Source organism: Stenella coeruleoalba (genome assembly GCF_951394435.1).
Source record: "Stenella coeruleoalba genome assembly, contig: scaffold_61, whole genome shotgun sequence".
Classification (NCBI taxonomy): Eukaryota; Metazoa; Chordata; class Mammalia; order Artiodactyla; family Delphinidae; genus Stenella; species Stenella coeruleoalba.
The window spans coordinates 602,315-629,102 of NW_027646361.1; the positions used below are offsets into that span (position 1 = coordinate 602,315).

The 26,788-nt window shown below is 43.9% G+C and overlaps 1 long non-coding RNA gene across 6 annotated transcripts in view; it reads left to right on the forward strand.

Moving 5' to 3' along the window:
* LOC307181154 overlaps positions 1 to 26,788 on the forward strand; it is a 2,002,597-nt gene that overhangs the window by 578,812 nt on the left and 1,396,997 nt on the right. The window lies entirely within an intron of this gene.

Below are 26,788 nucleotides of genomic sequence, written 5' to 3' on the forward strand. Positions count from 1 at the left end.
ACATGGTTGATCATACTCTAGGTTCCACATGCATGTTTTAGCTGAAGGAAGAATACCTTAAACCTGGAGAGTTGAGACCCCTGGAATGGGTACCATGCAATATGACTTCAAAGGGTCTTCATTTGCTCACTGAACCTCTCCAATCCTATCACTGCTTGGTTTATGCCCCTGTACACATGCTTGATTCTCTTTCGGAGACATAGCAATCCATAGGTTTTAAGATACTTACTAGTCAGGTACATTCTTAGGCGTTTAATATGCGGTGTTGAGTCCATTTCGTTGAGCAAGGAGTAGCTCTTGTCTATTCCATATTTGGCTTAAGGATCTTTATCTGTGCTCATTTCAATCTCTGGTTTTATGCAGCACCCCAACTCACCTTTACCCTTAAGCAAGCATAAGATGTTTTTCTAAATTTGAGACACTGTTCTGTTTTGGAATTCAGTTCCTGTGTAGCCAAGTTTACATTCCGTGTATTAGTGATATCTTATGATGTTTCTTTTTCTGTGTGACTTATTTCAGTTAGAATCATCGTACCTGAATCCACTCATTGTGCTGCTAAGGGCCTGATGACACAGATATCATTGCTGAGTGATATTGCTTTGTAAGTAAATACCACAACTTCTTTATCCATTTTTCACTTTCTGCGATGTTGAACTTGTACTGTAAACGAGGTTCTTGTAAACAGAGCCATTCCAAACTTTGGGGTGGCTGTGTCTTTTTGATTTTAATTTCCCTAAGCTATAGGACCATAAGTGGAAGTGCCCTAGGTTCTGTTGCTTTGTTTTTTAGATGTTTCAGGAAACACCGTACACTTCTCCGGAGTGGTTGTGGGCAATTTACATCCCGCCCATCAGCATAACAAGGCTCCCAGTTCTCCATGGCCTGTCCTGCCTTTCTGGATTTTACACTTTTTTCAGATGGCCCTTTTGACCGGGGGGAAGTGAGACTTCATTGTAGTGCAGATTTCCTTTGCAAGCTTGCTTGGTTGGCCAAAAAGGGTGTATGCGTTTTTTCCTGAATATATTCAGGAAAAAACGCATACGCCCTTTTTGGCCAAGTGCATCATTGTGGACGTTCTGCCTCTTTTCCTATGCTTTCAATGCAATTCCAGTCTACCTCCTGAAATCGGTTTCCTGCAATTCTGCCCCGCTTTCAAGTCCTCTTGGCAGCCTTACTTCAGTCTATTTTTGGACGATAGCTGTCATTTATAACTCTGCAGGTTTGTGAATTACAGTGCCCCTGAGCTCCTTTCTTCAACTCGCTTTCTTTTGAGCTGGCCGCAACACCGCAGGATGGCTTCAGGCCCTAATCTGGTTCCGGTACGGCACGCTGAGCCTTTGGTTATTTCCTCTTCCTGGTGGGAAATGAGAGTTAAATTTGCCCGTCCAGACACCTCCAGCTAGCCTCTCATTGGTTCTCACTATTCCTGTTCCTCTTCCGCAGAAATTGCAAACTGGGCCAAACAGGAGGTTAAAGGCGCTGACTCTCCAAGTGGGGAGAGTGTTAGTAAAGCGTCTGGAATGTTGCACCCGAGTACCAGGGGAGGAAAACTGAGACATATTTGAACACGTCTCCCGTTCACATGGTTGATCATACTTGGGTTCCACATGAATGTTTTAGCTGAAGGAAGAATACCTTAAACCTGGAGAGTTGAGACCCGTGTAATGGGTACCATGCAATATGACTTCAAAGGGTCTTCATTTGCTCACCGAACCTCTCCAATCCTATCACTGCTGCATTTATGCCACTGTACACACGCTTGATTCTCTTTTGGAGACATAGCAATCCATAGGTTTTAAGATACTTACTAGTCAGGTACATTCTTAGGCGTTTAATATGGGGTGTTGAGTCCATTTCATTGAGCAAGGAGTAGCTCTTGTCTATTCCATATTTGACTTAAGGAACTTTATCTGTGCTCATTTCAATCTCTGGTTTTATGCAGCACCCCAACTCACCTTTCCCCTTAAGCAAGCATAAGTTGGTTTTCTAAATGTGAGACCCTGTTCTGTTTTGGAATTCAGTTCCTGTGTAGCCAAGTTTACATTCCGTGTATTAGTGATATCTTATGATGTTTCTTTTTCTGTGTGACTTATTTCAGTTAGAATCATCGTACCTGAATCCACTCATTGTGCTGCTAAGGGCCTGATGACACAGATTTCATTGCTGAGTGATATTGCTTTGTAAGTAAATACCACAACTTCTTTATCCATTTTTCACTTTCTGCGATGTTGAACTTGTACTGTAAACGAGGTTCTTGTAAACAGAGCCGTTCCAAACTTTGGGGTGGCTGTGTCTTTTTGATTTTAATTTCCCTAAGCTATAGGACCATAAGTGGAAGTGCCCTAGGTTCTGTTGCTTTGTTTTTTACATGTTTCAGGAAACACCATACACTTCTCCCGAGTGGTTGTTGGCAATTTACATCCCGCCCATCACCATAACAAGGCTCCCAGTTCTCCATGGCCTGTCTTGTCTTTCTGGATTTTACACTTTTTTCAGATGGCCCTTTTGACCGGGGGGAAGTGAGACTTCATTGTAGTGCAGATTTCCTTTGCAAGCTTGCTTGGTTGGCCAAAAAGGGCGTATGCGTTTTTTCCTGAATATATTCAGGAAAAAACGCATACGCCCTTTTTGGCCAAGTGCATCATTGTGGACGTTCTGCCTCTTTTCCTATGCTTTCAATGCAATTCCAGTCTACCTCCTGAAATCGGTTTCCTGCAATTCTGCCCCGCTTTCAAGTCCTCTTGGCAGCCTTACTTCAGTCTATTTTTGGACGATAGCTGTCATTTATAACTCTGCAGGTTTGTGAATTACAGTGCCCCTGAGCTCCTTTCTTCAACTCGCTTTCTTGTGACCTGGCCGCAACACCGCAGGATGGCTTCAGGCCCTAATCTGGTTCCGGCACGGCACGCTGAGCCTTTGGTTATTTCCTCTTCCTGGTGGGAAATGAGAGTTAAATTTGCCCGTCCAGACACCTCCAGCTAGTCTCTCATTGGTTCTCGCTATTCCTGTTCATCTTCCGCAGAAATTGCAAACTGGGCCAAACAGGAGGTTAAAGGCGCTGACTCTCCAAGTGGGGAGAGTGTTAGTAAAGCGTCTGGAATGTTGCACCCGAGTACCAGGGGAGGAAAACTGAGACATATTTGAACACGTCTCCCGTTCACATGGTTGATCATACTTGGGTTCCACATGCATGTTTTAGCTGAAGGAAGAATACCTTAAACCTGGAGAGTTGAGACCCGTGGAATGGGTACCATGCAATATGACTTCAAAGGGTCTTCATTTGCTCACCGAACCTCTCCAATCCTATCACTGCTGCGTTTATGCCCCTGTACACATGCTTGATTCTCTTTTGGAGACATTGCAATCCATAGGTTTTCCGATACTTACTAGTCAGGTACTTTCTTAGGCGTTTAATATGCGGTGTTGAGTCCATTTCGTTGAGCAAGGAGTAGCTCTTGTCTATTCCATATTTGGCTTAAGGAACTTTATCTGTGCTCATTTCAATCTCTGGTTTTATGCAGCACCCCAACTCACCTTTCCCCTTAAGCAAGCATAAGTTGGTTTTCTAAATGTGAGACCCTGTTCTGTTTTGGAATTCAGTTCCTGTGTAGCCAAGTTTACATTCCGTGTATTAGTGATATCTTATGATGTTTCTTTTTCTGTGTGACTTATTTCAGTTAGAATCATCGTACCTGAATCCACTCATTGTGCTGCTAAGGGCCTGATGACACAGATTTCATTGCTGAGTGATATTGCTTTGTAAGTAAATACCACAACTTCTTTATCCATTTTTCACTTTCTGCGATGTTGAACTTGTACTGTAAACGAGGTTCTTGTAAGCAGAGCCGTTCCAAACTTTGGGGTGGCTGTGTCTTTTTGATTTTAATTTCCCTAAGCTATAGGACCATAAGTGGAAGTGCCCTAGGTTCTGTTGCTTTGTTTTTTACATGTTTCAGGAAACACCATACACTTCTCCCGAGTGGTTGTTGGCAATTTACATCCCGCCCATCACCATAACAAGGCTCCCAGTTCTCCATGGCCTGTCTTGTCTTTCTGGATTTTACACTTTTTTCAGATGGCCCTTTTGACCGGGGGGAAGTGAGACTTCATTGTAGTGCAGATTTCCTTTGCAAGCTTGCTTGGTTGGCCAAAAAGGGCGTATGCGTTTTTTCCTGAATATATTCAGGAAAAAACGCATACGCCCTTTTTGGCCAAGTGCATCATTGTGGACGTTCTGCCTCTTTTCCTATGCTTTCAATGCAATTCCAGTCTACCTCCTGAAATCGGTTTCCTGCAATTCTGCCCCGCTTTCAAGTCCTCTTGGCAGCCTTACTTCAGTCTATTTTTGGACGATAGCTGTCATTTATAACTCTGCAGGTTTGTGAATTACAGTGCCCCTGAGCTCCTTTCTTCAACTCGCTTTCTTGTGACCTGGCCGCAACACCGCAGGATGGCTTCAGGCCCTAATCTGGTTCCGGCCCGGCATGCTGAGCCTTTGGTTAATTCCTCTTCCTGGTGGGAAATGAGAGTTAAATTTGCCCGTCCAGACACCTCCAGCTAGCCTCTCATTGGTTCTCGCTATTCCTGTTCATCTTCCGCAGAAATTGCAAACTGGGCCAAACAGGAGGTTAAAGGCGCTGACTCTCCAAGTGGGGAGAGTGTTAGTAAAGCGTCTGGAATGTTGCACCCGAGTACCAGGGGAGGAAAACTGAGACATATTTGAACACGTCTCCCGTTCACATGGTTGATCATACTTGGGTTCCACATGCATGTTTTAGCTGAAGGAAGAATACCTTAAACCTGGAGAGTTGAGACCCGTGGAATGGGTACCATGCAATATGACTTCAAAGGGTCTTCATTTGCTCACCGAACCTCTCCAATCCTATCACTGCTGCGTTTATGCCCCTGTACACATGCTTGATTCTCTTTTGGAGACATTGCAATCCATAGGTTTTCCGATACTTACTAGTCAGGTACTTTCTTAGGCGTTTAATATGCGGTGTTGAGTCCATTTCGTTGAGCAAGGAGTAGCTCTTGTCTATTCCATATTTGACTTAAGGAACTTTATCTGTGCTCATTTCAATCTCTGGTTTTATGCAGCACCCCAACTCACCTTTACCCTTAAGCAAGCATAAGTTGGTTTTCTAAATTTGAGACCCTGTTCTGTTCTGTAATTCAGTTCCTGTGTAGCCAAGTTTCCATTCCGTGTATTACTGATACCTTATGATGTTTCTTTTTCTGTGTGACTTATTTCAGTTAGAATCATCATACCTGAATCCACTCATTGTGATGCTAAGGGCCTGATGACATAGATTTCATTGCTGAGTGATATTGCTTTGTAAGTAAATACCACAACTTCTTTATCCATTTTTCACTTTCTGCGATGTTGAACTTGTACTGTAAACGAGGTTCTTGTAAACAGAGGCGTCCCAAACTTTGGGGTGGCTGTGTCTTTTTGATTTTAATTTCCCTAAGCTATAGGACCATAAGTGGCAGTGCCCTAGGTTCTGTTGCTTTGTTTTTTAGATGTTTCAGGAAACACCATACACTTCTCCCGAGTGTCTGTTGGCAATTTACATCCCGCCCATCAGCATAACAAGGCTCCCAGTTCTCCATGGCCTGTCCTGCCTTTCTGGATTTTACACATTTTTCAGATGGCCCTTTTGACCTGGGGGAATTGAGACTTCATTGTAGTGCAGATTTCCTTTGCAAGCTTGCTTGGTTGGCCAAAAAGGGCGTATGCGTTTTTTCCTGAATATATTCAGGAAAAAACGCATACGCCCTTTTTGGCCAAGTGCATCATTGTGGACGTTCTGCCTCTTTTCCTATGCTTTCAATGCAATTCCAGTCTACCTCCTGAAATCAGTTTCCTGCAATTCTGCCCCGCTTTCAAGTCCTCTTGGCAGCCTTACTTCAGTCTATTTTTGGACGATAGCTGTCATTTATAACTCTGCAGGTTTGTGAATTACAGTGCCCCTGAGCTCCTTTCTTCAACTCGCTTTCTTTTGAGCTGGCCGCAACACTGCAGGATGGCTTCAGGCCCTAATCTGGTTCCCGCACGGCACGCTGAGCCTTTGGTTAATTCCTCTTCCTGGTGGGAAATGAGAGTTAAATTTGCCCGTCCAGACACCTCCAGCTAGCCTCTCATTGGTTCTCGCTATTCCTGTTCATCTTCCGCAGAAATTGCAAACTGGGCCAAACAGGAGGTTAAAGGGACTGACTCTCCAAGTGGGGAGAGTGTTAGTAAAGCGTCTGGAATGTTGCACCCGAGTACCAGGGGAGGAAAACTGAGACATATTTGAACACGTCTCCCGATCACATGGTTGATCATACTCTAGGTTCCACATGCATGTTTTAGCTGAAGGAAGAATACCTTAAACCTGGGTAGTTGAAACCCGTGGAATGGGTACCATGCAATATGACTTCAAAGGGTCTTCATTTGCTCACCGAACCTCTCCAATCCTATCACTGCTGCGTTTATGCCCCTGTACACATGCTTGATTCTCTTTCACAGACATAGCAATCCATAGGTTTTAAGATACTTACTAGTCAGGTACATTCTTAGGCGTTTAATATGCGGTGTTGAGTCCATTTCGTTGAGCAAGGAGTAGCTCTTGTCTATTCCATATTTGACTTAAGGAACTTTATCTGTGCTCATTTCAATCTCTGGTTTTATGCAGCACCCCAACTCACCTTTACCCTTAAGCAAGCATAAGTTGGTTTTCTAAATTTGAGACCCTGTTCTGTTCTGTAATTCAGTTCCTGTGTAGCCAAGTTTACATTCCGTGTATTACTGATATCTTATGATGTTTCTTTTTCTGTGTGACTTATTTCAGTTAGAATCATCATACCTGAATCCACTCATTGTGATGCTAAGGGCCTGATGACACAGATTTCATTGCTGAGTGATATTGCTTTGTAAGTAAATACCACAACTTCTTTATCCATTTTTCACTTTCTGCGATGTTGAACTTGTACTGTAAACGAGGTTCTTGTAAACAGAGCCGTTCCAAACTTTGGGGTGGCTGTGTCTTTTTGATTTTAATTTCCCTAAGCTATAGGACCATAAGTGGAAGTGCCCTAGGTTCTGTTGCTTTGTTTTTTAGATGTTTCAGGAAACACCATATACTTCTCCCGAGTGGTTGTTGGCAATTTACATCCCGCCCATCAGCATAACAAGGCTCCTAGTTCTCCATGGCCTGTCCTGCCTTTCTGGATTTTACACTTTTTTCAGATGGCCCTTTTGACCGGGGGGAAGTGAGACTTCATTGTAGTGCAGATTTCCTTTGCAAGCTTGCTTGGTTGGCCAAAAAGGGCGTATGCGTTTTTTCCTGAATATATTCAGGAAAAAACGCATACGCCCTTTTTGGCCAAGTGCATCATTGTGGACGTTCTGCCTCTTTTCCTATGCTTTCAATGCAATTCCAGTCTACCTCCTGAAATCGGTTTCCTGCAATTCTGCCCTGCTTTCAAGTCCTCTTGGCAGCCTTACTTCAGTCTATTTTTGGACGATAGCTGTCATTTATAACTCTGCAGGTTTGTGAATTACAGTGCCCCTGAGCTCCTTTCTTCAACTCGGTTTCTTGTGCCCTGGCCGCAACACCGCAGGATGGCTTCAGGCCCTAATCTGGTTCCGGCACGGCACGCTGAGCCTTTGGTTATTTCCTCTTCCTGGTGGGAAATGAGAGTTAAATTTGCCCGTCCAGACACCTCCAGCTAGTCTCTCATTGGTTCTCGCTATTCCTGTTCATCTTCCGCAGAAATTGCAAACTGGGCCAAACAGGAGGTTAAAGGCGCTGACTCTCCAAGTGGGGAGAGTGTTAGTAAAGCGTCTGGAATGTTGCACCCGAGTACCAGGGGAGGAAAACTGAGACATATTTGAACACGTCTCCCGTTCACATGGTTGATCATACTTGGGTTCCACATGCATGTTTTAGCTGAGGGAAGAATACATTAAACCTGGAGAGTTGAGACCCGTGTAATGGGTACCATGCAATATGACTTCAAAGGGTCTTCATTTGCTCACCGAACCTCTCCAATCCTATCACTGCTGCGTTTATGCCCCTGTACACATGCTTGATTCTCTTTTGGAGACATAGCAATCCATAGGTTTTCCGATACTTACTAGTCAGGTACATTCTTAGGCGTTTAATATGCGGTGTTGAGTCCATTTCGTTGAGCAAGGAGTAGCTCTTGTCTATTCCATATTTGACTTAAGGAACTTTATCTGTGCTCATTTCAATCTCTGGTTTTATGCAGCACCCCAACTCACCTTTACCCTTAAGCAAGCATAAGTTGGTTTTCTAAATTTGAGACCCTGTTCTGTTCTGTAATTCAGTTCCTGTGTAGCCAAGTTTCCATTCCGTGTATTACTGATATCTTATGATGTTTCTTTTTCTGTGTGACTTATTTCAGTTAGAATCATCATACCTGAATCCACTCATTGTGCTGCTAAGGGCCTGATGACATAGATTTCATTGCTGAGTGATATTGCTTTGTAAGTAAATACCACAACTTCTTTATCCATTTTTCACTTTCTGGGATGTTGAACTTGTACTGTAAACGAGGTTCTTGTAAACAGAGCCGTTCCAAACTTTGGGGTGGCTCTGTCTTTTTGATTTTAATTTCCCTAAGCTATAGGACCATAAGTGGCAGTGCCCTAGGCTCTGTTGCTTTGTTTTTTAGATGTTTCAGGAAACACCATACACTTCTCCCGAGTGTCTGTTGGCAATTTACATCCCGCCCATCAGCATAACAAGGCTCCCAGTTCTCCATGGCCTGTCCTGCCTTTCTGGATTTTACACTTTTTTCAGATGGCCCTTTTGACCGGGGGGAAGTGAGACTTCATTGTAGTGCAGATTTCCTTTGCAAGCTTGCTTGGTTGGCCAAAAAGGGCGTATGCGTTTTTTCCTGAATATATTCAGGAAAAAACGCATACGCCCTTTTTGGCCAAGTGCATCATTGTGGACGTTCTGCCTCTTTTCCTATGCTTTCAATGCAATTCCAGTCTACCTCCTGAAATCGGTTTCCTGCAATTCTGCCCCGCTTTCAAGTCCTCTTGGCAGCCTTACTTCAGTCTATTTTTGGACGATAGCTGTCATTTATAACTCTGCAGGTTTGTGAATTACAGTGCCCCTGAGCTCCTTTCTTCAACTCGCTTTCTTGTGACCTGGCCGCAACACCGCAGGATGGCTTCAGGCCCTAATCTGGTTCCGGTACGGCACGCTGAGCCTTTGGTTATTTCCTCTTCCTGGTGGGAAATGAGAGTTAAATTTGCCCGTCCAGACACCTCCAGCTAGCCTCTCATTGGTTCTCGCTATTCCTGTTCATCTTCCGCAGAAATTGCAAACTGGGCCAAACAGGAGGTTAAAGGCGCTGACTCTCCAAGTGGGGAGAGTGTTAGTAAAACGTCTGGAATGTTGCACCCGAGTACCAGGGGAGGAAAACTGAGACATATTTGAACACGTCTCCCGATCAAATGGTTGATCATACTCTGGGTTCCACATGCATGTTTTAGCTGAAGGAAGAATACCTTAAACCTGGGTAGTTGAAACCCGTGGAATGGGTACCATGCAATATGACTTCAAAGGGTCTTCATTTGCTCACCGAACCTCTCCAATCCTATCACTGCTGCGTTTATGCCCCTGTACACATGCTTGATTCTCTTTCGGAGACATAGCAATCCATAGGTTTTAAGATACTTACTAGTCAGGTACATTCTTAGGCGTTTAATATGCGGTGTTGAGTCCATTTTGTTGAGCAAGGAGTAGCTCTTGTCTATTCCATATTTGGCTTAAGGAACTTTATCTGTGCTCATTTCAATCTCTGGTTTTATGCAGCACCCCAACTCACCTTTACCCTTAAGCAAGCATAAGTTGGTTTTCTAAATTTGAGACCCTGTTCTGTTCTGTAATTCAGTTCCTGTGTAGCCAAGTTTACATTCCGTGTATTACTGATATCTTATGATGTTTCTTTTTCTGTGTGACTTACTTCAGTTAGGATCATCATACCTGAATCCACTCATTGTGCTGCTAAGGGCCTGATGACACAGATTTCATTGCTGAGTGATATTGCTTTGTAAGTAAATACCACAACTTCTTTATCCATTTTTCACTTTCTGCGATGTTGAACTTGTACTGTAAACGAGGTTCTTGTAAACAGAGCCGTTCCAAACTTTGGGGTGGCTGTGTCTTTTTGATTTTAATTTCCCTAAGCTATAAGACCATAAGTGGAAGTGCCCTAGGTTCTGTTGCTTTGTTTTTTAGATGTTTCAGGAAACACCATACACTTCTCCCGAGTGGTTGTTGGCAATTTACATCCCGCCCATCAGCATAACAAGGCTCCCAGTTCTCCATGGCCTGTCCTGCCTTTCTGGATTTTACACTTTTTTCAGATGGCCCTTTTGACCGGGGGGGAAGTGAGACTTCATTGTAGTGCAGATTTCCTTTGCAAGCTTGCTTGGTTGGCCAAAAAGGGCGTATGCGTTTTTTCCTGAATATATTCAGGAAAAAACGCATAGGCCCTTTTTGGCCAAGTGCATCATTGTGGACGTTCTGCCTCTTTTCCTATGCTTTCAATGCAATTCCAGTCTACCTCCTGAAATCGGTTTCCTGCAATTCTGCCCCGCTTTCAAGTCCTCTTGGCAGCCTTACTTCAGTCTATGTTTGGACGATAGCTGTCATTTATAACTCTGCAGGTTTGTGAATTACAGTGCCCCTGAGCTCCTTTCTTCAACTCGCTTTCTTTTGAGCTGGCCGCAACACCGCAGGATGGCTTCAGGCCCTAATCTGGTTCCGGTACGGCACGCTGAGCTTTTGGTTATTTCCTCTTCCTGGTGGGAAATGAGAGTTAAATTTGCCCGTCCAGACACCTCCAGCTAGCCTCTCATTGGTTCTCGCTATTCCTGTTCATCTTCCGCAGAAATTGCAAACTGTGCCAAACAGGAGGTTAAAGGCGTTGACTCTCCAAGTGGGGAGAGTGTTAGTAAAGCGTCTGGAATGTTGCACCCGAGTACCAGGGGAGGAAAACTGAGACATATTTGAACACGTCTCCCGATCACATGCTTGATCATACTCTAGGTTCCACATGCATGTTTTAGCTGAAGGAAGAATACCTTAAACCTGGGTAGTTGAAACCCATGGAATGGGTACCATGCAATATGACTTCAAAGGGTCTTCATTTGTTCACCGAACCTCTCCAATCCTATCACTGCTGCGTTTATGCCCCTGTACACATGCTTGATTCTCTTTCGGAGACATAGCAATCCATAGGTTTTAAGATACTTACAAGTCAGGTACATTCTTAGGCGTTTAATATGTGGTGTTGAGTCCATTTCGTTGAGCAAGGAGTAGCTCTTGTCTATTCCATATTTGGCTTAAGGAACTTTATCTGTGCTCATTTCAATCTCTGGTTTTATGCAGCACCCCAACTCACCTTTACCCTTAAGCAAGCATAAGTTGGTTTTGTAAATTTGAGGCCCTGTTCTGTTCTGTAATTCAGTTCCTGTGTAGCCAAGTTTCCATTCCGTGTATTACTGATATCTTATGATGTTTCTTTTTCTGTGTGACTTATTTCAGTTAGAATCATCATACCTGAATCCACTCATTGTGCTGCTAAGGGCGTGATGACATAGATTTCATTGCTGAGTGATATTGCTTTGTAAGTGAATACCACAACTTCTTTATCCATTTTTCACTTTCTGCGATGTTGAACTTGTACTGTAAATGAGGTTCTTGTAAACAGAGCCATTCCAAACTTTGGGGTGGCTGTGTCTTTTTGATTTTAATTTCCCTAAGCTATAGGACCATAAGTGGAAGTGCCCTAGGCTCTGTTGCTTTGTTTTTTAGATGTTTCAGGAAACACCATACACTTCTCCCAAGTGTCTGTTGGCAATTTACATCCCGCCCATCAGCATAACAAGGCTCCCAGTTCTCAATGGCCTGTTGCCTTTCTGGATTTTACACTTTTTTCAGATGGCCCTTTTGACCGGGGTGAAGTGAGACTTCATTGTAGTGCAGATTTCCTTTGCAAGCTTGCTTGGTTGGCCAAAAAGGGCGTATGCGTTTTTTCCTGAATATATTCAGGAAAAAACGCATATGCCCTTTTTGGCCAAGTGCATCATTGTGGACGTTCTGCCTCTTTTCCTATGCTTTCAATGCAATTCCAGTCTGCCTCCTGAAATCGGTTTCCTGCAATTCTGCCCCGCTTTCAAGTCCTCTTGGCAGCCTTACTTCAGTCTATTTTTGGACGATAGCTGTCATTTATAAGTCTGCAGGTTTGTGAATTACAGCGCCCCTGAGTTCCTTTCTTCAACTCGCTTTCTTGTGACCTGGCCGCAACACCGCAGGATGGCTTCAGGCCCTAATCTGGTTCTGGCACGGCACGCTGAGCCTTTGGTTAATTCCTCTTCCTGGTGGGAAATGAGAGTTAAATTTGCCCGTCCAGACACCTCCAGCTAGCCTCTCATTGGTTCTCGCTATTCCTGTTCATCTTCCGCAGAAATTGCAAACTGGGCCAAACAGGAGGTTAAAGGGACTGACTCTCCAAGTCGGGAGAGTGTTAGTAAAGCGTCTGGAATGTTGCACCCGAGTACCAGGGGAGGAAAACTGAGACATATTTGAACACGTCTCCCGTTCACATGGTTGATCATACTCTGGGTTCCACATGCATGTTTTAGCTGAAGGAAGAATACCTTAAACCTGGAGAGTTGAGACCTGTGGAATGGGTACCATGCAATATGACTTCAAAGGGTCTTCATTTGCTCACCGAACCTCTCCAATCCTATCACTGCTGCGTTTATGCCCCTGTACACATGCTTGATTCTCTTTCGGAGACATAGCAATCCATAGGTTTTAAGATACTTACTAGTCAGGTACATTCTTAGGCGTTTAATATGCGGTGTTGAGTCCATTTCGTTGAGCAAGGAGTAGCTCTTGTCTATTCCATATTTGACTTAAGGAAATTTATCTGTGCTCATTTCAATCTCTGGTTTTATTCAGCACCCCAACTCACCTTTACCCTTAAGCAAGCATAAGTTGGTTTTCTAAATTTGAGACCCTGTTCTGTTCTGTAATTCAGTTCCTGTGTAGCCAAGTTTACATTCCGTGTATTACTGATATCTTATGATGTTTCTTTTTCTGTGTGACTTATTTCAGTTAGAATCATCATACCTGAATCCACTCATTGTGATGCTAAAGGCCTGATGACATAGATTTCATTGCTGAGTGATATTGCTTTGTAAGTAAATACCACAACTTCTTTATCCATTTTTCACTTTCTGCGATGTTGAACTTGTACTGTAAACGAGGTTCTTGTAAACAGAGGCGTTCCAAACTTTGGGGTGGCTGTGTCTTTTTGATTTTAATTTCCCTAAGCTATAGGACCATAAGTGGCAGTGCCCTAGGCTCTGTTGCTTTGTTTTTTAGATGTTTCAGGAAACACCATACACTTCTCCCGAGTGTATGTTGGCAATTTACATCCCGCCCATCAGCATAGCAACGCTCCCAGTTCTCCATGGCCTGTCCTGCCTTTCTGGATTTTACACTTTTTTCAGATGGCCCTTTTGACCGGGGGGAAGTGAGACTTCATTGTAGTGCAGATTTCCTTTGCAAGCTTGCTTCGTTGGCCAAAAAGGGCGTATGCGTTTTTTCCTGAATATATTCAGGAGAAAACGCATATGCCCTTTTTGGCCAAGTGCATCATTGTGGACGTTCTGCCTCTTTTCCTATGCTTTCAATGCAATTCCAGTCTACCTCCTGAAATCGGTTTCCTGCAATTCTGCCCCGCTTTCAAGTCCTCTTGGCAGCCTTACTTCAGTCTATTTTTGGACGATAGCTGTCATTTATAACTCTGCAGGTTTGTGAATTACAGTGCCCCTGAGCTCCTTTCTTCAACTCGCTTTCTTGTGACCTGGCCGCAACACCGCAGGATGGCTTCAGGCCCTAATCTGGTTCCGGTACGGCACGCTGAGCCTTTGGTTATTTCCTCTTCCTGGTGGGAAATGAGAGTTAAATTTGCCCGTCCAGACACCTCCAGCTAGCCTCTCATTGGTTCTCGCTATTCCTGTTCATCTTCCGCAGAAATTGCAAACTGGGCCAAACAGGAGGTTAAAGGCGCTGACTCTCCAAGTGGGGAGAGTGTTAGTAAAGCATCTGGAATGTTGCACCCGAGTACCAGGGGAGGAAAACTGAGACATATTTGAACACGTCTCCCGTTCACATGGTTGATCATACTTGGGTTCCACATGCATGTTTTAGCAGAAGGAAGAATACCTTAAACCTGGGTAGTTGAGACCCGTGTAATGGGTACCATGCAATATGACTTCAAAGGGTCTTCATTTGCTCACCGAACCTCTCCAATCCTATCACTGCTGCGTTTATGCCCCTGTACACATGCTTGATTCTCTTTTGGAGACATAGCAATCCATAGGTTTTACGATACTTACTAGTCAGGTACATTCTTAGGCGTTTAATATGGGGTGTTGAGTCCATTTCGTTGAGCAAGGAGTAGCTCTTGTCTATTCCATATTTGACTTAAGGAACTTTATCTGTGCTCATTTCAATCTCTGGTTTTATGCAGCACCCCAACTCACCTTTACCCTTAAGCAAGCATAAGTTGGTTTTCTAAATTTGAGACCCTGTTCTGTTCTGTAATTCAGTTCCTGTGTAGCCAAGTTTACATTCCGTGTATTACTGATATCTTATGATATTTCTTTTTCTGTGTGACTTATTTCAGTTAGAATCATCATACCTGCATCCACTCATTGTGATGCTAAGGGCCTGATGACATAGATTTCATTGCTGAGTGATATTGCTTTGTAAGTAAATACCACAACTTCTTTATCCATTTTTCACTTTCTGCGATGTTGAACTTGTACTGTAAACGAGGTTCTTGTAAACAGAGGCGTCCCAAACTTTGGGGTGGCTGTGTCTTTTTGATTTTAATTTCCCTAAGCTATAGGACCATAAGTGGAAGTGCCCTAGGCTCTGTTGCTTTGTTTTTTAGATGTTTCAGGAAACACCATACACTTCTCCGGAGTGTCTGTTGGCAATTTACATCCCGCCCATCAGCATAACAAGGCTCCCAGTTCTCCATGGCCTGTCCTGCCTTTCTGGATTTTACACTTTTTTCAGATGGCCCTTTTGACCGGGGGGAAGTGAGACTTCATTGTAGTGCAGATTTCCTTTGCAAGCTTGCTTGGTTGGCCAAAAAGGGCGTATGCGTTTTTTCCTGAATATATTCAGGAAAAAACGCATACGCCCTTTTTGGCCAAGTGCATCATTGTGGACGTTCTGCCTCTTTTCCTATGCTTTCAATGCAATTCCAGTCTACCTCCTGAAATCGGTTTCCTGCAATTCTGCCCCGCTTTCAAGTCCTCTTGGCAGCCTTACTTCAGTCTATTTTTGGACGATAGCTGTCATTTATAACTCTGCAGGTTTGTGAATTACAGTGCCCCTGAGCTCCTTTCCTCAACTCGCTTTCTTGTGACCTGGCCGCAACACCGCAGGATGGCTTCAGGCCCTAATCTGGTTCCGGCACGGCACGCTGAGCCTTTGGTTATTTCCTCTTCCTGGTGGGAAATGAGAGTTAAATTTGCCCGTCCAGACACCTCCAGCTAGCCTCTCATTGGTTCTCCCTATTCCTGTTCATCTTCCGCAGAAATTGCAAACTGGGCCAAACAGGAGGTTAAAGGGGATGACTCTCCAAGTGGGGAGAGTGTAAGTAAAGCGTCTGGAATGTTGCACCCGAGTACCAGGGGAGGAAAACTGAGACATATTTGAACACGTCTCCCGATCACATGGTTGATCATACTCTGGGTTCCACATGCATGTTTTAGCTGAAGGAAGAATACCTTAAACCTGGGTAGTTGAAACCCGTGTAATGGGTACCATGCAATATGACTTCAAAGGGTCTTCATTTGCTCACCGAACCTCTCCAATCCTATCACTGCTGCGTTTATGCCCCTGTACACATGCTTGATTCTCTTTCGGAGACATAGCAATCCATAGGTTTTAAGATAGTTACTAGTCAGGTACATTCTTAGGCGTTTAATATGCGGTGTTGAGTCCATTTTGTTGAGCAAGGAGTAGCTCTTGTCTATTCCATATTTGGCTTAAGGAACTTTATCTGTGCTCATTTCAATCTCTGGTTTTATGCAGCACCCCAACTCACCTTTACCCTTAAGCAAGCATAAGTTGGTTTTCTAAATTTGAGACCCTGTTCTGTTCTGTAATTCAGTTCCTGTGTAGCCAAGTTTACATTCCGTGTATTACTGATATCTTATGATGTTTCTTTTTCTGTGTGACTTACTTCAGTTAGAATCATCATACCTGAATCCACTCATTGTGCTGCTAAGGGCCTGATGACACAGATTTCATTGCTGAGTGATATTGCTTTGTAAGTAAATACCACAACTTCTTTATCCATTTTTCACTTTCTGCGATGTTGAACTTGTACTGTAAACGAGGTTCTTGTAAACAGAGCCGTTCCAAACTTTGGGGTGGCTGTGTCTTTTTGATTTTAATTTCCCTAAGCTATAGGACCATAAGTGGAAGTGCCCTAGGTTCTGTTGCTTTGTTTTTTAGATGTTTCAGGAAACACCATACACTTCTCCCGAGTGGTTGTTGGCAATTTACATCCCGCCCATCAGCATAACAAGTCTCCCAGTTCTCAATGGCCTGTTGCCTTTCTGGATTTTACACTTTTTTCAGATGGCCCTTTTGACCGGGGGGAAGTGAGACTTCATTGTAGTGCAGATTTCCTTTGCAAGCTTGCTTGGTTGGCCAAAAAGGGCGTATGCGTTTTTTCCTGAATATATTCAGGAAAAAACGCATACGCCCTTTTTGGCCAAGTGCATCATTTTGGACGTTCTGCCTCTTTTCCTATGCTTTCAATGCAATTCCAGTCTACCTCCTGAAATCGGTTTCCTGCAATTCTGCCCCGCTTTCAAGTCCTCTTGGCAGCCTTACTTCAGTCTATTTTTGGACGATAGCTGTCATTTATAACTCTGCAGGTTTGTGAATTACAGTGCCCCTGAGCTCCTTTCTTCAACTCGCTTTCTTTTGAGCTGGCCGCAACACCGCAGGATGGCTTCAGGCCCTAATCTGGTTCCGGTACGGCACGCTGAGCCTTTGGTTATTTCCTCTTCCTGGTGGGAAATGAGAGTTAAATTTGCCCGTCCAGACACCTCCAGCTAGCCTCTCATTGGTTCTCGCTATTCCTGTTCATCTTCCGCAGAAATTGCAAACTGGGCCAAACAGGAGGTTAAAGGCGCTGACTCTCCAAGTGGGGAGAGTGTTAGTAAAGCATCTGGAATGTTGCACCCGAGTACCAGGGGAGGAATACTGAGACATATTTGAACACGTCTCCCGTTCACATGGTTGATCATACTTGGGTTCCACATGCATGTTTTAGCAGAAGGAAGAATACCTTAAACCTGGAGAGTTGAGACCCGTGTAATGGGTACCATGCAATATGACTTCAAAGGGTCTTCATTTGCTCACCGAACCTCTCCAATCCTATCACTGCTGCGTTTATGCCCCTGTACACATGCTTGATTCTCTTTTGGAGACATAGCAATCCATAGGTTTTACGATACTTACTAGTCAGGTACATTCTTAGGCGTTTAATATGGGTGTTGAGTCCATTTCGTTGAGCAAGGAGTAGCTCTTGTCTATTCCATATTTGACTTAAGGAACTTTATCTGTGCTCATTTCAATCTCTGGTTTTATGCAGCACCCCAACTCACCTTTACCCTTAAGCAAGCATAAGTTGGTTTTCTAAATTTGAGACCCTGTTCTGTTCTGTAATTCAGTTCCTGTGTAGCCAAGATTACATTCTGTGTATTACTGATATCTTATGATATTTCTTTTTCTGTGTGACTTATTTCAGTTAGAATCATCATACCTGAATCCACTCATTGTGATGCTAAGGGTCTGATGACATAGATTTCATTGCTGAGTGATATTGCTTTGTAAGTAAATACCACAACTTCTTTATCCATTTTTCACTTTCTGCGATGTTGAACTTGTACTGTAAACGAGGTTCTTGTAAACAGAGGCGTCCCAAACTTTGGGGTGGCTGTGTCTTTTTGATTTTAATTTCCCTAAGCTATAGGACCATAAGTGGCAGTGCCCTAGGCTCTGTTGCTTTGTTTTTTAGATGTTTCAGGAAACACCATACACTTCTCCCGAGTGTCTGTTGGCAATTTACATCCCGCCCATCAGCATAACAAGGCTCCCAGTTCTCCATGGCCTGTCCTGCCTTTCTGGATTTTACACTTTTTTCAGATGGCCCTTTTGACCAGGGGGAAGTGAGACTTCATTGTAATGCAGATTTCCTTTGCAAGCTTGCTTGGTTGGCCAAAAAGGGCGTATGCGTTTTTTCCTGAATATATTCAGGAAAAAACGCATACGCCCTTTTTGGCCAAGTGCATCATTGTGGACGTTCTGCCTCTTTTCCTATGCTTTCAATGCAATTCCAGTCTACCTCCTGAAATCGGTTTCCTGCAATTCTGCCCCGCTTTCAAGTCCTCTTGGCAGCCTTACTTCAGTCTATTTTTGGACGATAGCTGTCATTTATAACTCTGCAGGTTTGTGAATTACAGTGCCCCTGAGCTCCTTTCTTCAACTCGCTTTCTTGTGACCTGGCCGCAACACCGCAGGATGGCTTCAGGCACTAATCTGGTTCCGGCACGGCACGCTGAGCCTTTGGTTATTTCCTCTTCCTGGTGGGAAATGAGAGTTAAATTTGCCCGTCCAGACACCTCCAGCTAGCCTCTCATTGGTTCTCGCTATTCCTGTTCATCTTCCGCAGAAATTGCAAACTGGGCCAAACAGGAGGTTAAAGGGGCTGACTCTCCAAGTGGGGAGAGTGTTAGTAAAGCGTCTGGAATGTTGCACCCGAGTACCAGGGGAGGAAAACTGAGACATATTTGAACACGTCTCCCGTTCACATGGTTGATCATACTCTGGGTTCCACATGCATGTTTTAGCTGAAGGAAGAATACCTTAAACCTGGGTAGTTGAAACCCGTGGAATGGGTACCATGCAATATGACTTCAAAGGGTCTTCATTTGCTCACCGAACCTCTCCAATCCTATCACTGCTGCGTTTATGCCCCTGTACACATGCTTGATTCTCTTTCGGAGACATAGCAATCCATAGGTTTTAAGATAGTTACTAGTCAGGTACATTCTTAGGCGTTTAATATGCGGTGTTGAGTCCATTTTGTTGAGCAAGGAGTAGCTCTTGTCTATTCCATATTTGGCTTAAGGAACTTTATCTGTGCTCATTTCAATCTCTGGTTTTATGCAGCACCCCAACTCACCTTTACCCTTAAGCAAGCATAAGTTGGTTTTCTAAATTTGAGACCCTGTTCTGTTCTGTAATTCAGTTCCTGTGTAGCCAAGTTTACATTCCGTGTATTACTGATATCTTATGATGTTTCTTTTTCTGTGTGACTTACTTCAGTTAGAATCATCATACCTGAATCCACTCATTGTGCTGCTAAGGGCCTGATGACACAGATTTCATTGCTGAGTGATATTGCTTTGTAAGTGAATACCACAACTTCTTTATCCATTTTTCACTTTCTGCGATGTTGAACTTGTACTGTAAACGAGGTTCTTGTAAACAGAGCCGTTCCAAACTTTGGGGTGGCTGTGTCTTTTTGATTTTAATTTCCCTAAGCTATAGGACCATAAGTGGAAGTGCCCTAGGTTCTGTTGCTTTGTTTTTTAGATGTTTCAGGAAACACCATACACTTCTCCCGAGTGTCTGTTGGCAATTTACATCCCGCCCATCAGCATAACTAGGCTCCCAGTTCTCCATGGCCTGTCCTGCCTTTCTGGATTTTACACTTTTTTCAGATGGCCCTTTTGACCGGGGGGAAGTGAGACTTCATTGTAGTTCAGATTTCCTTTGCAAGCTTGCTTGGTTGGCCAAAAAGGGCGTATGCGTTTTTTCCTGAATATATTCAGGAAAAAACGCATACGCCCTTTTTGGCCAAGTGCATCATTGTGGACGTTCTGCCTCTTTTCCTATGCTTTCAATGCAATTCCAGTCTACCTCCTGAAATCGGTTTCCTGCAATTCTGCCCCGCTTTCAAGTCCTCTTGGCAGCCTTACTTCAGTCTATTTTTGGACGATAGCTGTCATTTATAACTCTGCAGGTTTGTGAATTACAGTGCCCCTGAGCTCCTTTCTTCAACTCGCTTTCTTGTGACCTGGCCGCAACACCGCAGGATGGCTTCAGGCCCTAATCTGGTTCTGGTACGGCACGCTGAGCCTTTGGTTATTTCCTCTTCCTGGTGGGAAATGAGAGTTAAATTTGCCCGTCCAGACACCTCCAGCTAGCCTCTCATTGGTTCTCGCTATTCCTGTTCATCTTCCGCAGAAATTGCAAACTGGGCCAAACAGGAGGTTAAAGGCGCTGACTCTCCAAGTGGGGAGAGTGTTAGTAAAGCGTCTGGAATGTTGCACCCGAGTACCAGGGGAGGAAAACTGAGACATATTTGAACACGTCTCCCGTTCACATGGTTGATCATACTTGGGTTCCACATGCATGTTTTAGCTGAAGGAAGAATACCTTAAACCTGGAGAGTTGAGACCCGTGTAATGGGTACCATGCAATATGACTTCAAAGGGTCTTCATTTGCTCACCGAACCTCTCCAATCCTATCACTGCTGCGTTTATGCCCCTGTACACATGCTTGATTCTCTTTCGGAGACATAGCAATCCATAGGTTTTACGATAATTACTAGTCAGGTACATTCTTAGGCGTTTAATATGCGGTGTTGAGTCCATTTCGTTGAGCAAGGAGTAGCTCTTGTCTATTCCATATTTGACTTAAGGAACTTTATCTGTGCTCATTTCAATCTCTGGTTTTATGCAGCACCCCAACTCACGTTTCCCCTTAAGCAAGCATAAGTTGGTTTTCTAAATTTGAGACCCTGTTCTGTTCTGTAATTCAGTTCCTGTGTAGCCAAGTTTACATTCCGTGTATTACTGATACCTTATGATGTTTCTTTTTCTGTGTGACTTACTTCAGTTAGAATCATCATACCTGAATCCACTCATTGTGCTGCTAAGGGCCTGATGACACAGATTTCATTGCTGAGTGATATTGCTTTGTAAGTAAATACCACAACTTCTTTATCCATTTTTCACTTTCTGCGATGTTGAACTTGTACTGTAAACGAGGTTCTTGTAAACAGAGCCGTTCCAAACTTTGGGGTGGCTGTGTCTTTTTGATTTTAATTTCCCTAAGCTATAGGACCATAAGTGGAAGTGCCCTAGGTTATGTTGCTTTGTTTTTTAGATGTTTCAGGAAACACCATACACTTCTCCCGAGTGTCTGTTGGCAATTTACATCCCGCCCATCAGCATAACAAGGCTCCCAGTTCTCCATGGCCTGTCCTGCCTTTCTGGATTTTACACTTTTTTCAGATGGCCCTTTTGACCGGGGGGAAGTGAGACTTCATTGTAGTGCAGATTTCCTTTGCAAGCTTGCTTGGTTGGCCAAAAAGGGCGTATGCGTTTTTTCCTGAATATATTCAGGAAAAAACGCATACGCCCTTTTTGGCCAAGTGCATCATTGTGGACGTTCTGCCTCTTTTCCTATGCTTTCAATGCAATTCCAGTCTACCTCCTGAAATCGGTTTCCTGCAATTCTGCCCCGCTTTCAAGTCCTCTTGGCAGCCTTACTTCAGTCTATTTTTGGACGATAGCTGTCATTTATAACTCTGCAGGTTTGTGAATTACAGTGCCCCTGAGCTCCTTTCTTCAACTCGCTTTCTTTTGAGCTGGCCGCAACACCGCAGGATGGCTTCAGGCCCTAATCTGGTTCCGGCACGGCACGCTGAGCCTTTGGTTATTTCCTCTTCCAGGTGGGAAATGAGAGTTAAATTTGCCCGTCCAGACACCTCCAGCTAGCCTCTCATTGGTTCTCGCTATTCCTGTTCATCTTCCGCAGAAATTGCAAACTGGGCCAAACAGGAGGTTAAAGGCGCTGACTCTCCAAGTGGGGAGAGTGTTAGTAAAGCGTCTGGAATGTTGCACCCGAGTACCAGGGGAGGAAAACTGAGACATATTTGAACACGTCTCCCGTTCACATGGTTGATCATACTTGGGTTCCACATGCATGTTTTAGCTCAAGGAAGAATACCTTAAACCTGGAGAGTTGAGACCCGTGTAATGGGTACCATGCAATATGACTTCAAAGGGTCTTCATTTGCTCACCGAACCTCTCCAATCCTATCACTGCTGCGTTTATGCCCCTGTACACATGCTTGATTCTCTTTCGGAGACATAGCAATCCATAGGTTTTACGATAATTACTAGTCAGGTACATTCTTAGGCGTTTAATATGCGGTGTTGAGTCCATTTCGTTGAGCAAGGAGTAGCTCTTGTCTATTCCATATTTGACTTAAGGAACTTTATCTGTGCTCATTTCAATCTCTGGTTTTATGCAGCACCCCAACTCACGTTTCCCCTTAAGCAAGCATAAGTTGGTTTTCTAAATTTGAGACCCTGTTCTGTTCTGTAATTCAGTTCCTGTGTAGCCAAGTTTACATTCCGTGTATTACTGATACCTTATGATGTTTCTTTTTCTGTGTGACTTACTTCAGTTAGAATCATCATACCTGAATCCACTCATTGTGCTGCTAAGGGCCTGATGACACAGATTTCATTGCTGAGTGATATTGCTTTGTAAGTAAATACCACAACTTCTTTATCCATTTTTCACTTTCTGCGATGTTGAACTTGTACTGTAAACGAGGTTCTTGTAAACAGAGCCGTTCCAAACTTTGGGGTGTCTGTGTCTTTTTGATTTTAATTTCCCTAAGCTATAGGACCATAAGTGGAAGTGCCCTAGGTTATGTTGCTTTGTTTTTTAGATGTTTCAGGAAACACCATACACTTCTCCCGAGTGTCTGTTGGCAATTTACATCCCGCCCATCAGCATAACAAGGCTCCCAGTTCTCCATGGCCTGTCCTGCCTTTCTGGATTTTACACTTTTTTCAGATGGCCCTTTTGACCGGGGGGAAGTGAGACTTCATTGTAGTGCAGATTTCCTTTGCAAGCTTGCTTGGTTGGCCAAAAAGGGCGTATGCGTTTTTTCCTGAATATATTCAGGAAAAAACGCATACGCCCTTTTTGGCCAAGTGCATCATTGTGGACGTTCTGCCTCTTTTCCTATGCTTTCAATGCAATTCCAGTCTACCTCCTGAAATCGGTTTCCTGCAATTCTGCCCCGCTTTCAAGTCCTCTTGGCAGCCTTACTTCAGTCTATTTTTGGACGATAGCTGTCATTTATAACTCTGCAGGTTTGTGAATTACAGTGCCCCTGAGCTCCTTTCTTCAACTCGCTTTCTTTTGAGCTGGCCGCAACACCGCAGGATGGCTTCAGGCCCTAATCTGGTTCCGGCACGGCACGCTGAGCCTTTGGTTATTTCCTCTTCCAGGTGGGAAATGAGAGTTAAATTTGCCCGTCCAGACACCTCCAGCTAGCCTCTCATTGGTTCTCGCTATTCCTGTTCATCTTCCGCAGAAATTGCAAACTGGGCCAAACAGGAGGTTAAAGGCACTGACTCTCCAAGTGGGGAGAGTGTTAGTAAAGCGTCTGGAATGTTGCACCCGAGTACCAGGGGAGGAAAACTGAGACATATTTGAACACGTCTCCCGTTCACATGGTTGATCATACTTGGGTTCCACATGCATGTTTTAGCTGAAGGAAGAATACCTTAAACCTGGAGAGTTGAGACCCGTGTAATGGGTACCATGCAATATGACTTCAAAGGGTCTTCACTTGCTCACCGAACCTCTCCAATCCTATCACTGCTGCGTTTATGCCACTCTACACATGCTTGATTCTCTTTTGGAGACATAGCAATCCATAGGTTTTACGATACTTACTAGTCAGGTACATTCTTAGGCGTTTAATATGCGGTGTTGAGTCCATTTCGTTGAGCAAGGAGTAGCTCTTGTCTATTCGATATTTGACTTAAGGAACTTTATCTGTGCTCATTTCAATCTCTGGTTTTATGCAGCACCCCAACTCACCTTTACCCTTAAGCAAGCATAAGTTGGTTTTCTAAATTTGAGACCCTGTTCTGTTCTGTAATTCAGTTCCTGTGTAGCCAAGTTTACATTCCGTGTATTACTGATATCTTATGATGTTTCTTTTTCTGTGTGACTTAGTTCAGTTAGAATCATCATACCTGAATCCACTCATTGTGATGCTAAGGGTCTGATGACATAGATTTCATTGCTGAGTGATATTGCTTTGTAAGTAAATACCACAACTTCTTTATCCATTTTTCACTTTCTGCGATGTTGAACTTGTACTGTAAACGAGGTTCTTGTAAACAGAGGCGTCCCAAACTTTGGGGTGGCTGTGTCTTTTTGATTTTAATTTCCCTAAGCTATAGGACCATAAGTGGAAGTGCCCTAGGCTCTGTTGCTTTGTTTTTTAGATGTTTCAGGAAACACCATACACTTCTCCCAAGTGTCTGTTGGCAATTTACATCCCGCCCATCAGCATAACAAGGCTCCCAGTTCTCCATGGCCTGTCCTGCCTTTCTGGAGTTTACACTTTTTTCAGATGGCCCTTTTGACCGGGGGGAAGTGAGACTTCATTGTAGTGCAGATTTCCTTTGCAAGCTTGCTTGGTTGGCAAAAAAGGGCGTATGCGTTTTTTCCTGAATATATTCAGGAAAAAACGCATACGCCCTTTTTGGCCAAGTGCATCATTGTGGACGTTCTGCCTCTTTTCCTATGCTTTCAATGCAATTCCAGTCTACCTCCTGAAGTCGGTTTCCTGCAATTCTGCCCCGCTTTCAAGTCCTCTTGGCAGCCTTACTTCAGTCTATTTTTGGATGATAGCTGTCATTTATAACTCTGCAGGTTTGTGAATTACAGTGCCCCTGAGCTCCTTTCTTCAACTCGCTTTCTTGTGACCTGGCCGCAACACCGCAGGATGGCTTCAGGCCCTAATCTGGTTCCGGTACGGCACGCTGAGCCTTTGGTTATTTCCTCTTCCTGGTGGGAAATGAGAGTTAAATTTGCCCGTCCAGACACCTCCAGCTAGCCTCTCATTGGTTCTCGCTATTCCTGTTCATCTTCCGCAGAAATTGCAAACTGGGCCAAACAGGAGGTTAAAGGGGCTGACTCTCCAAGTGGGGAGAGTGTTAGTAAAGCGTCTGGAATGTTGCACCCGAGTACCAGGGGAGGAAAACTGAGACATATTTGAACACGTCTCCCGTTCACATGGTTGATCATACTTGGGTTCCACATGCATGTTTTAGCTGAAGGAAGAATACCTTAAACCTGGAGAGTTAAGACCCGTGTAATGGGTACCGTGCAATATGACTTCAAAGGGTCTTCATTTGCTCACCGAACCTCTCCAATCCTATCACTGCTGCGTTTATGCCCCTGTACACATGCTTGATTCTCTTTTGGAGACATAGCAATCCATAGGTTTTACGATACTTACTAGTCAGGTACATTCTTAGGCGTTTAATATGCGGTGTTGAGTCCATTTCGTTGAGCAAGGAGTAGCTCTTGTCTATTTCATATTTGACTTAAGGAACTTTATCTGTGCTCATTTCAATCTCTGGTTTTATGCAGCACCCCAACTCACCTTTACCCTTAAGCAAGCATAAGTTGGTTTTCTAAATTTGAGACCCTGTTCTGTTCTGTAATTCAGTTCCTGTGTAGCCAAGTTTACATTCCATGTATTACTGATATCTTATGATGTTTCTTTTTCTGTGTGACTTATTTCAGTTAGAATCATCATACCTGAATCCACTCATTGTGATGCTAAGGGCCTGATGACATAGATTTCATTGCTGAGTGATATTGCTTTGTAAGTAAATACCACAACTTCTTTATCCATTTTTCACTTTCTGCGATGTTGAACTTCTACTGTAAACAAGGTTCTTGTAAACAGAGGCGTCCCAAACTTTGGGGTGGCTGTGTCTTTTTGATTTTAATTTCCCTAAGCTATAGGACCATAAGTGGCAGTGCCCTAGGCTCTGTTGCTTTGTTTTTTAGATGTTTCAGGAAACACCATACACTTCTCCCGAGTGTCTGTTGGCAATTTACATCCCGCCCATCAGCATAGCAACGCTCCCAGTTCTCCATGGCCTGTCCTGCCTTTCTGGATTTTACACTTTTTTCAGATGGCCCTTTTGACCGGGGGGAAGTGAGACTTCATTGTAGTGCAGATTTCCTTTGCAAGCTTGCTTCGTTGGCCAAAAAGGGCGTATGCGTTTTTTCCTGAATATATTCAGGAGAAAACGCATACGCCCTTTTTGGCCAAGTGCATCATTGTGGACGTTCTGCCTCTTTTCCTATGCTTTCAATGCAATTCCAGTCTACCTCCTGAAATCGGTTTCCTGCAATTCTGCCCCGCTTTCAAGTCCTCTTGGCAGCCTTACTTCAGTCTATTTTTGGACGATAGCTGTCATTTATAACTCTGCAGGTTTGTGAATTACAGTGCCCCTGAGCTCCTTTCTTCAACTCGCTTTCTTGTGACCTGGCCGCAACACCGCAGGATGGCTTCAGGCCCTAATCTGGTTCCGGCCCGGCATGCTGAGCCTTTGGTTAATTCCTCTTCCTGGTGGGAAATGAGAGTTAAATTTGCCCGTCCAGACACCTCCAGCTAGCCTCTCATTGGTTCTCGCTATTCCTGTTCATCTTCCGCAGAAATTGCAAACTGGGCCAAACAGGAGGTTAAAGGGACTGACTCTCCAAGTGGGGAGAGTGTTAGTAAAGCGTCTGGAAT